We start from the raw sequence: 13,286 nt of genomic DNA, 5'->3' as shown, positions 1-13,286 counted from the left end.
AAAGGGTCTTTGGACCAGAGCATCTACCCAGTTAACAAATGTATCAATAAATAAATCCAAACTCAGGAAGTCTGGTACCTCTGATGCAGTAGCCTGACTGGCTGTACATTACTAATTAGGTTCATAGGTTAGTACTAAGCTAACTGCCCTTGCGTGCCATTTTAAGCTTAGTCAATTATCCCTTGTGAGACTCAAACCCTGCACCTTGTGTTTGTAAGGCAAACACCTTAACCTTTAGGCCACCCTCCCAAACTTAGATTAGTACTAGACTAACTGTCCTTGTGAACCATTTTAAGCCTGCCAATTATTCCCTGTGAGACTCAAACCCTGTACCTTGTGTTTGTAAGGCAAACACCGTAACCATTAGGCTACCCTCCCCTGTTTCAATGAGTAGTATGCGTTCCTAAATAAATGCTACCTGGGTGGTATAAAGGCAAGTTAAACAGCAATGATGATTAATAGCAGCTTCTGTCCTTCTCTCATCAAGTCCCACGTAACTGGGGCAAATTTAGGCACCTTTCAAGAACAGGTAGCAATTTAAGATAGATAATTGCCACTCATTCAGTCCTGGAGTTGATTGGAGACCAGTAATGATATTTAAGGAATCTAAGGGCAGAAACTGAAAGCAAATATATTTTTACACACGCACACACACACAGCTATATACATAAAGACAAATGTATCTACATATCTATATCTGCATCTATATATATATATATATATATATATATATATATATATACATATATATATATATATATATATATATATATATATATATATATATATATATATATATATATATATATATATATATACATACACACACACACACACACACACACACACACACACATATATATATATATATATATATATATATATATATATATATATATATATTTCATTGTTTAATTCATGACTTTATATCATTTTGAGTAGTTACAACTATTTTATAATTTCATTTACATCTTCATGACACTTGGAGACAGCCTTTTGTAAATATTATCAGTGTGGTAACAGAGATATGTTTCTATGTAAAGACAGTACTCCCTCCATCCAGAATTCAGCATGTATCACACTCTCAAACCTATGGAAAACTGTGGTGGCATGTCAGTATTTGTCAAAAGCCACTTTTTTTTCTCCAGACTGATTTCTTGTGATTCACTCACTGAAATTACTGAATTTCAAATCACCCTAAATAAGGTAGATTATCACTTTGTTGCAGCCACAGGTCACCCTTCATGCCCCCTGATGACCATAAAAAATATAATGTGTTAGCAAAATTGCCTGTAACAAAAACTCCTTTACATTGATTCATTTTAGTTATGCAGGTATTAACTCGAATGCTTACTTCTAAAGTCGGGCATGCCCAGCAATTCATTGAGCTAATAAATGCTAACTTCCTGGAGCAAAGTGCCAACCTACCTGCTAGAGGTGCTAATATTTTAAATGTTCCTTCACTTCTTAGGACACTCATACAGTTTCCTGCTACCTGGTAAATTCTAATCACAATCCGGTGATTTTCTCTAGCAAGACTTTAAACAATAATATCACCACAGCAAACACCTGATTTCCAAGACCTTAGAAAGGTAAACCTGCTAAAATGTTATGAAGTCGGTCAAAATGTTATTGTAATATTTCCATTTCAAATGCAGCCTCAGTGGCTATGTATACCTCAACGTTGTATTTCTGTCTAGTAAAGAGCATAGACCAAGTATTCCTCAATAGCACCAAATATAACGGGAAACTGAGAAATAAACCACCTTGGTGATCTACCTTCATGAGCAAACTGTACAAGAAATAAAACAAATCACTACATGCCTCCAAGAAATTGCAATTTACCTATAAAGAAGACTACCACAATAATCCATTAAGAGCTAAAAAAATACCACCAGTAAAGTCAAAAAAAGCAGCTGAAACTAAAGAGATTTATAACTCCTTTATTTACACTAGAAAACTAAAAATCACTAAGCCATGCTCTAAGCTAGTATATAACATTACATATTCTGACCCTAGCAATATGATATACTAGCAGATAAATTTACCAGTAACTTCACATCATTTATAGCTACTGAAGTTCCACAAAAGCCCTAGTTCCTGCCCCATCCAATGATCACCATGAAGCAAGTATTAAATGCAGCTACCACAGCCAAAAATCCCACATCCATGGGCCCCAGTAATGAACACAGTTGCATAACAAATAGTGCCAAATGTGCCATGTCTAAGTCTCTTTAACTTAAGCCTTTTCAAAGTATATGTTCCTGGAAAAAGACACTGTGTTGACCGCACATAAGGGTGTCCCTACCTCAGTCGCATTACCTATAAACCTATCAGCCTAGCAATCCTAATATGTAAGGCCATGGAATATATCTTATACTTTTTAAATACCAGCATCCAGGCCATATTGCCCTGGCCCCATATCAATGTGGCTTTGTCAGGAGTAGGTCATTTCACCTATAAATAGTAAACTTCTTCAGAAAAGTCACAGAAGCAAGTAAGTGGATGGTAGGCAGCTTATACTTATCAACTGTCCATATTTTTGCTTCATACTTTTGTTCTGTTTTGTTGTGGTTTTCTGGTAAATCATTGAGGATTGAAGCCATTAAATAATGGCAGACACAAGTTTTAGACTTCATATCCTTCAGAAAATACACACTAATGCAAAACATGTTATTCTAGCATCTTGCTAAACTTCTAAGAGGAATTTTTAAGATCTGTACCAGATTTGAAGTCATTGTCCTCCATTATTTTTGGCCTTGTCCAGAATTCTTATGATAAGAGGTTGATGCAGCCACACAGCATAATTGGATCTTGCCAAGGCCATTAAAATTATCCTACTATGCAAGTATTATAAATAATCTCAAAGGCATAAGTGTTGTGAAGTAGATAGCAAACTTATAAAACACATGTAATTAAAATAACAAGAGTCACCTTAGAAAACAAAGAGGTGACTAGTGGTGTACATCAGAGATCATTGCTGGCAATGCTCTTATTAAATATCTCTTTCTCCAGTCTTGAAAAGCCAGACGTTGGGCTAATTAACTTTGCCAATGACTGTAAGCTAAGTATAGTAGTTTGCAGAGCTTCCAATACGGTGATGCTAGAGAAAGGGCTAGATAATATAAAAATACTGGTCTCAAATTACGGTAAAACATTTGGAGTAGTGTTACGTTTGGCAACATCATAGTTTCTGGGAGCTACAATACAGACAAAACTCCCATCAATTATTTCAGTTATCAGAGGTTTTGGTGCCTTCATAGACAACTCCCTATCTTTTGACTATCATGTGACAGTAGTAGTAGTAGTGAGGAAATCTATCTGTATGACCCAATTAACATCCAAAGGCATTTCACCCCATCTAAAGATGTCATCATTCTCCTATACACAGCCCTCATCAGACAAATTATGTAATACATTACCCATTTTGGGAGGTACCTGTCAAAATACATCACACAACTAGAAACACTCCAGAGGTTCCTGATGGGAAAAAAAATCACTGGTCCAAACATTGTAAACTACCAAGGCAGATTCAAAAATTCTCTCTCTTATAAACTCCTTTGTGATGACCTATGTCTGCTTTTTGTTCCATAAAGGACATTGCCTTCCTCCATTCCTTAATCCCTAAAAAATGAAAGACTCCCAAAACACCTACACAAATAATGTAAATCTTCATCAACACATAAGTAGAACCCAATGTCGGATCGATTTGCCTTCCAACACTTACCCTATCTCTAGCATACGTTTTCTGCATAGATTAAAGTCAGTGATACCCTAGTTATCTTATCTTTATTACAAATCTTTTTTCTTCCTCCCCAGAACCTTGCTTGATTGCTCCTTTTCCTTCACACAACTTGCTCATTTGCTCCTTTGTAAAGGCACCAGATATTCCTATGCTAGTTTAGAACCCTATTGCCCATTCATTCTTACCTAGATAGTCCCCAACAGCCATCCATTTCTTGGCCAGAGTTGTCTGGTAGGAAGTGGGCCAGCTTGCTGGTCTCTCCCACTGGGAGAACCCCCTGCCCCTACACGCTCGTGTTCACTACTCCCTATAGGGACGGGTGCCACTGCACACTGCACATGACTACTACTGTCAGGACATCATAGCAGTGAAAGGTCAATCAGCTTAGAATTCTGCTGGGTACAGGTGTCACCTGTGTGGGAGGTCAAAGCCATCTTGCCCCCTTTGAATGGGTGAGGCTACAGTGGCCACTCACATCCATCAGCCTGGCCAACACCTACAGACAACTGAGCCAGTAGTGAGAATTGGGTCACCTGTGCCATAGTCGTGTTTTTATCTCTCTTTGCCGGGGAGATGGCTATCTTTATTAAGTCTCTTGACAGATGAATATCCATAAATTCTTCCCTGGCCAAATCTGGATTACCCTCCTGGAGGAAGGAGGTGTATCTCGATGGTAGCTGCTGGCTAACAGTAAATCATCCTTGGACTCATTCTGCTTTGTACTTTATAATACTATAATATTATGAATTCTGATGTGATTTTCTTTTTCAGCCAAAGTTTCTTCTTTTTACAGTACTGATGTGTCTCCATAGCATGACACCATTTTGCTGTTCCTTCTTCTTAAGTGTTCTGTCACTATTTTATCTAGCTCTGCAAAGCATAGAATCCAACTTTATTTTATTTACTCTTGAGGAAACTGTCAGTGGATTTATTCTGTTAGTTGCAAATTCTTGGACAGTCTTACAATCTTTTTATTGTTTCAAAATTAACAATGGCTAATAACATTGTTTTATTTTGTTGCAATACCCTCCTCTACCCAGTCACCCCATGTTTCACTCCAAGGGTACGATGCCCCTTATTAAAGCAAAGATGACAGAAACAGCAGGAGTATAAAGAAGGAGAAAGATGAAGGATCTTATGCTGCAAAAAGGGAAAATTTGACAGAAAACACTGGGCAGAAAAAGAAAAAAACAGTCATGATTTTATTCGTATATGGATGAACTATGCAGTTCTAGTTCCCATGTATCACTTCAGGTGGTTAAAATGATTTTATTATTTGTTCTGTTCCACCTCTGTATAATGGAAGTAGGCATACAGACTTCATTTTGTTTTGCATCATTTTCTTCTCACTAATGTGTCATTGAATATGTCATCACTAGCTTAGAAATGCAATTCCTTTTGTATGAGTAGCTCTTGACACAATATTCAAAGTATTTTACGATACCGTGTGTGTGCATGTGCTTTGTCTAGCTGCAAACTAATAGTAGGCAGAGTTGGCATTCTTCATTTTGATTTGACAATTAATGGTGGTTAATTTTACATCTAACTGCTACTCTGCAAAGACACGCACAAATGTGCAAAAGCACACACACACACACACACATTCATTCACTCTGTATTAAAATTATATTTTTCTCATAAAAATAGCAAAAAATATGAACTTTTATTGAGAAAAATAGCATTCAGTTATTTTATTTATTACATTTTTGTTGACCAGATACTTTATAGCAAGCTTATGACCCATTTTCAGGTCAGATCTGGAGAGATTCTGTGACATCATCCTGCTGAAGAAGATGTATTGAGTAATCTGGCAGAACACAGAGCAACTGTTTTTTATGAGATTTCATTTGTATAAATGGAAAAAATGTCAAGTGCACCAGTCTCTTGGGATGATCTAATAGTAGTGAGACATTATGGTAAAAACTCACTCATTCAATCCCATGAACCCTAATCTTATATTTCTACATTGTCAGATGCATTGTATTTTGGTTTGGCACCCAAGAACATATGCAGGGATCCCAACAATACATCCTGACTTTATTCCCTAGCCTTGGATGCACAGATCCTAGATAGTGATTTTAATTAATTCTTGTTATAGCTCTACAATGAACAAAGATCACACATTTGCAATGCTGATTGGTCAACCAGAATCAGAGCACTGACTTCATTTGGTTTCTGTAACCAGGAATTTTTAGTGACTTTTATATAGTAATTAATATTAATAAAATATTTACAACAGCTATAGCTTTTATTGCAGTCCATGTGTCTTCAGGCAATCAATAATTGGTCTGACGTAAAAGTAACTACCAGTTTTACTTCAGAAGTCATTAACATCTTAATAAAGAATGGTGCTAAATTACATATCACACATTTTATTTAAGTAATTATCTATATTAGAAAGGTGCTTGGTATCACATCTGGACAGAGTAAGGATGACAAGGAGACATGGTGGTGGAATGAGGAAGTACAGGAGAGTATACAGAGAAAGAGGTTGGCAAAGAAGAAGTGGGATTGTCAGAGAGATGAAGAAAGTAGACAGAAGTATAAGGAGATGAGGTGCATGGCAAAGAGAGAGGTGGCGAAGGCTAAGGATAAGGCATATGAAGAGTTATATGAAAGGTTGGACACTAAGGAGGGAGAAAAGGACCTGTACCGACTGGCTAGACAGAGGGACCGAGCTAGGAAAGATGTGCAGCAGGTAAAGGTGATAAAGGACAGTGAGGGAAACGTACTCACAAGTGAGGAGAGTGTGTTGAGGAGATGGAAAGTGTACTTTGAGGGGTTGATGAATGAAGAGAATGAGAGGGAGAGAAGGTTGGATGATGTACGGATAGTAAATCATGAAGTACAATGGATTAGCAAGGAGGAAGTAAGGATAGCTATGAAGAGAATGAAGAATGGAAAGGCTGTTGGCCCAGATGACATACCTGTGGAAGCCTGGAGGTGTTTAGGTGAAATGGCAGTGGAGTTTTTAACCTGATTGTTTAATGAAATCTTAGAAAGTGAGAGGATGCCTGAGGAATGGAGAAAAAGTGTTTTGGTACCAATTTTTAAGAATAAGGGTAATGTGCAGAGCTGTAGTAACTACAGAGGGATAAAATTGATCAGTCACAGCATGAAGTTATGGGAAAGAGTAGTGGAAGCAAGGTTTAGAAGGGACGTGATGATTAGTGATCAGCAGTATGGTTTCATGCCAGAAAAGAGCACTACAGATGCGATCTTTGCTCTGAGAGTGTTGATGGAGAAGTACAGAGAATGTCGGAAGGAGTTGCATTGTGTTTTTGTAGACTTAGAGAAAGCATATGACAGGGTGCCTAGAGAGGAGTTGTGGTATTGTATGAGGAAGTCAGGAGTGTCAGAAAAGTATGTAAGAGTGGTACAGGATATGTACGAGGGTAGTGTGACAGCGGTGAGGTCTGCGGTGGGAGTGACGGATGCGTTTAAGGTGGAGGTGAGGTTACATCAAGGATCAGCTCTGAGCCCTTTCTTATTTGCAATGGTGATGGACAGGTTGACAGACGAGATCAGACAGGAGTCCCCGTGGACTATGATGTTTGCAGATGACATTGTGATCTGTAGTGAGAGTAGGGAACAGGTCGAGGAGACCCTGGAGAGATGGAGATATGCTCTAGAGAGAAGAGGAATGAAGGTCAGCAGGACTAAGAATATATGTGTGTGAATGAGAGGGAGGATAGAGGAATGGTGAGGATGCAAGGAGTAGAGGTGGCGAAGGTGGATGAGTTTAAATACTTGGGGTCAGTAGTTCAGAGTAACGGTGAGTGTGAAAGAGAGGTGAAGAAGAGAGTACAGGCAGGATGGAGTGGGTGGAGAAGAATGTCAGGAGTGATTTGTGATAGATGAGTACCTGTAAGAGTGAAAGGGAAGGTCTACAAGAGGGTAGTGAGACCAGCTATGTTATATGGGTTGGAGACAATGACACTGACAAAAAGGCAGGAGTTTGAGCTGGATGTGGCAGAATTAAAGATGTTAAGATTTGCACTGGGTGTGACGAGGGTGGACAGGATTAGGAATAAGTATATTAGAGGGTCAGCCCAGGTTGGAAGGTTTGGAGACAAAGCCAGAGAGGCACAATTACGTTGGTTTGGACATGTGCTGAGGAGGGATGCTGAGTATATTGGGAAAAAGATGCTAAGGATGAAGCTACCAGTAACAGGAAAAGAGGAAGGCCTAAGATAAGGTTTATGGATGTGGTGAGAGAGGACATGCAGGTGGTTGGTGTGACAGAGCAAGATGCAGAGGACAGGAAGAAATGGAAACAGGTGATCTTCTGTGGCGACCCCTAACGGGAACAGCCGAAAGAAGATGATGAATTATCTATGTTTCATAGTAGCTGTCAGTCAACACAAATGTTTCCCTTTTATTATTTTCCTGCATCTAAAATAATGCTCCATATCTATTTCATGTTGCTGTTTGGCAGCCCAGCTCAACTGTTACATCACCCATAAACCAGACACTTATGGGATTCTGTATACTACATTGAATTCGTCTGGGGAGAAGAATAACCGCCACGCTAAAAGTGAACTATATTAAAAATATTGTTCTACAGTTATGAGTACAATTGTAAAGAAACCACAATAAAGCTAAAGATATCTAAAAATAAGTCCACTTTTTCTTTGAAAGAACTCGGAAAAAGTCTATTCTTTATAGTATATAGTCAAAAGAGGAAGGTAGGTAATCTGGACACATCCAGTTACTTTGTGTCAAGATGGGCTCATCAAGCCATCACTAGATGATTGCTTGCAATGAGCATGTGCAGAAGTGTCCACTTTCATGGGGAAGGAATTGTGGCCATTTGTGGTGACACGGATCACACTTTCCCCACACACGGGCAGAGATAGACCATTAACAATGTCTTCATTTCCTGGATGGCAGCAAAGGTATAAAGCAACCGCATAGCTACCTGAATTACAATTCCCTCTGGACAGCTCTTGCCTTGATCCTGGGTAAAATTCATGGGTATGGGCATACCACTCAACCTCTTAGCACAAGAAATCTGGACAAACCTTAAAATAATAATAGGATAAGAGCCCAAAATAGGGATCGACTTTAAACATACCTCCTGTAAACTTAGAAAGTTGCTAGAATGATATGTCTTATGTTAGCATGCATTTTCTGAAGGACATGAAGTCTGAAACTCAAATGTGTATCATTATTTAATTACTTCAGTCCTCTATGATTTTTCAGAAAACCACACATTTTATGAGGAACAGGCCAAAAATCTGGACATTCAGCAAAAATCTGCAAAGTTGAGAGGCATGGGTAAGGGAACACATGAGCCATGTTTGATCAGGAGGGAAGCTCAACACTCATCAGGAACAAAAGCAAAAATATCACACAGGACAAAAGTTAAACAAAACACTTACGTAAATATGAAAATGACAGTGTAATAACTGGAGGTTTGCCACTATTTCCTACAGACAGTGAACCAACTTTACTTTGTTCAGACTGGCTATGATTGAAACAAAGAAAAAAGATGAACCGCTAGCACATGTGACTCTAAGCACATTGACTATATTGTGATGCTGCAGAATGGGTTGAAAGTCACATTAAATGGCTTATAGCAGTGTCTAAATCTATTTTTGACCATTAAAAGGGATTTGACTTGGTGTATGGGAAAGTAGGAAAAGGGGAGAAATAAACCAATGAATATACATAAGAGAAACAGGTAAGGTAAGAATGGGAGAGGGGAAAGGTGGGAAGGGTTTATACTTTTTTTTGACAGGTATCTAATTTTTTATGAAGAAGAAAAGACGGAGAAAGATGTAAGCAAAAGATGAGGGATGGTAAGATAGTGAGGTCTGCAAGCAGGAGTCCATGAGCAAACATAAAATAGAGACAACAACTGAGAAGAAAGGTGCTGTCATACTGTGGGTTGTGGGGTGACACTGAAATTATAAACATAAATAAATAGATGAGAGTGGTGATGGAAAGGATTAGACAACAAACAGTGGAGAGTGTTGGCACAGAAGGAAGATGGAAAGCAGGATGGGGGACAGCGTGGGTATGTCCTTCTGTATTGTACTCCTTGTGCAATGCCTAGGGAGAGACCAGTCAGCACCCTGACCACGCTCCCCACTGGACCCTGCCTTAGGTGGTGAAGGTGATGTGATTCCTGTAAGCCACAAGATTATCCTTTTCAGGTAATCAGTGAATACTTCCAGCTGCTATTCATTCCGCTGTCCCACCACCCCCACCAACTCCCTGCAGATGATATACTGCACTCTCCTGATAGTGCTACCAGGGGGTACAAAGGCACACCCTTTGAGCAACCACAAGGGGCCACAGGACATGCCTCTTGCTAGACCTCCTGCACCCAATGGGAAGGCAATCCTGCAGCCACATTGAGTGGAGGCAGGGGAAGACTGGGATAGATGGGGGGGGGTTGGGATCTGGGCTTAGATCAATGGCACAGCCATGGTAGATACTGTAGGAAATGCCAACATTAATACAGTGAAATAAGACAAAAAAAAAAACAAAAAACAAAAATTAATACTAAAACAAACCAACAAAGGATAGCAACAAAGGGATTTAGGGGTAGAAAGATAAAAAAACAGACATTTCACATACATATGGAATATATCACCAATAAAATCATATAGATACATACTGGTCAATCACAACATATTATACCATGACACATTGCAAATTACTCCCTATATTAATAACCTTATGGTCCAATGTCACAATGTGCAGGCAGGACAGCAGGGATACAATAAACATTCTGTGGACTGTGAGATGTATGCAAATGTGCACTGAGTTGTGCCTACAAAAGCATGGACTGTTTAGAGTAATGTATCCATGGACCCTTACAAGCAACCTGTAAAACAGCATTATCCAATAAAGATGTTGGAATTACATATATGAATACGGACTTGTGCACGTATTGTGAGACCAGTGAGAACACATATGTAGTTGTCATATGCAGGTGAAAGTTTACCAGTCATGGGCACAGCACAAGCAGAAAAAGTTGGTCCATGACCTAATAATAACATGCACCACAAACCTACTACCCACAAAACATAACATACACATATAACAAAGAGAAAATGTCCTCCCCAGACAATATCCCAAATTCTCCCTCTTACTACACAAGTTCGTCACCCCCATTTAAACAAATATATCATAAACCTTTGTGTTACACACGTTGAGGGATTCCTGCATGCAGCTCTAGTTGTCAGGACATTCATAAATCTATCAGACCACTGAGACAAATAGGCCCAGATCACATTACAAACATGCTAAACTATACAGATCCTGTGTCCTGGGTCCTACATGTGGGTGTGTGAAGACCAGTACTACTGGTGCGATGATTCATGCATCTAGTGTAACCTCAGTAAGTTGTTTAAACCTATCACATCATGTGATAATCACCACTACAAAGATCCCAGGTAATGTCATGAAGGCATACATATATATATATATATATATATATATATATATATATATATATATATATATATATATATACATATATATATATATAGTAATATGCAGTCCTAAAGTTAGGCAGTAACACCTGTGCAAGGACACATACTAGCACTGTACAGACATATAGACATCTGTATATTAACATTGTTCAAAATTACCATAAGACACAACCATACATACACTTCTCCTGGAAAGCCTCTCAATTCTCCTTCCTTAGAAGGCTGTTCCCCATATTACTTTCCTGACAAAAAAAGAACATAAAGAAATTACAAATTACATGTTCAAAAACATCATAAATATAAAGTATAGAACACTTTTGTGAACAGCCATGTTGTATAAGTATTTACAATACATCCTGGATGCTCTTCCTCTGACCACGTCTTTATATTGGCTAAGAAGGTCATGACGGTGCCTCCTTCGGTCACTGCAGTAGTGATGGCACTGCTCCCCAGAGAAGGGTACACTAGTGGAATCAGACACCTCTCTGCCAAGACTGTGCCAGGCATCATCACAAGAATCCCTGATCAAAACTCCTAGTTGTTTCAGTGCAAATACAAGATTTTACTTTCTTTTATGCACTATCAGGGAACCCTGCCAATCTCAGGGTCTTTGAAAGCCACAGTCATTCATCAGGTCACATTCCCGAGAACTATAGTATCCCTCACATGGTCATGACCATTAGTTTCTTCTGTAGATGACACCCAACATTGGTCATCTACTTAGAGCAACCAGTAACAATGCTACTATTGCTTAGCACAAGAATGTGAACAGTGTGGCATGATGGTGTTGGGGCGTGAATAGTGCCGTGGAATGTGTGTATTAGTTGCATGCTTCAGAACAATAATAACAGTTTTGAAGCTTGTAACTAAAACACACACAGTGTGGCATGATGGTGTTGGGGTGTGAACACTGCTGTGGAATGTTTGTATTAGTTACATGCGTCAAAACTATAATATCAGTTTTGAAGCATGTAACTAATACACACATAACATGGCATGAAGGTGCTGGGGTGTGAACACTGTCATGGGATGTTTGTATTAGTTACATGCTTCATAACAATAACAGTTTTGAAGCATGTAACTAATACATAATGTGGCATGATGATGTTGGGGTGTGAACACTGCCGTGGAATGTTTGTATTAGTTACATGCTTCAGAACAATAATAACGGTTTAGCTCTTTAGCACCTCTAAAAGTGACAATCTTAATTTCCTTTTTTCCACATTACATTTGGAGTTTTTGACACACCAACACATGTTGAATGGACTTTGCAGGTGTTCATGCGAGTTCACATAGGTGAGGGAGGCTTTTAGCATAGCATGGCTTGGCTCATAGCTCCAATGAGTAAACACAACCATTCAGGATCATTCATTAGCTACTGCAACTGCTGTGCTGGAAACTTTGAAGTGCCATGTTATAAACCCCTGTGACCACTATGGACCTCATTGCAGTAGGAAGATTGCAGTCCTGCAGCTCCCTAAGTTTATTGAAAGTGAGCAGAGCATTGAGTTTACTGAAAGCTACTTGTTTTAAACGTGTGTATCCCAAAACTGACATTATTTGCTACTGTGTCATTACATATTTGCTTCATAAATGCATTGTAAGCATGGTAATATTAAATGCGTGTTTGAATGTGAAGGATTTGTATTCTTTAGTTCGCTACAGTGTATCTATGCCACAAGTCAGTATTGTACAATTGCATGTAGTATTCTTCTGTTTACATATGAAATCCAGAAATGGTAGTGGAATCATGTCTGCCACATTTACTGTTACTGTTGTCTAAGGCCAGTAGAGCTTGCTAACCCCTCTTGCACTTGATGTATTGTGTGTTCTGTACTGATTATTACAGACATTGTGGAGGGGAAAGGGTTGTATTATGGACATAATAGTTTGACAGACCTGTAGGAGGGTACCTTACAGGAAAGCAATGTTGCCTAGAGATGTGAGTCTATCAGTAAATGCTTTGTGCCTGATGCTTGGTGACGTACAGAATGTTAATGCAGGCCTATTACAAAAAGGCCGAACAATGAGCATTTAGCAGCAGCACAAGTGTAGTCCCAATGCACATGCATGCACACACACATACATGTATA

This window comes from Protopterus annectens, chromosome 13.part0 (assembly GCF_019279795.1).
Source record: "Protopterus annectens isolate FY-2018-M chromosome 13.part0, PAN1.0, whole genome shotgun sequence".
Lineage (NCBI taxonomy): Eukaryota > Metazoa > Chordata > Ceratodontiformes > Protopteridae > Protopterus > Protopterus annectens.
The sequence above is the reverse complement of the archived record's forward strand: the minus strand, read 5'-3'. Positions refer to the sequence as shown.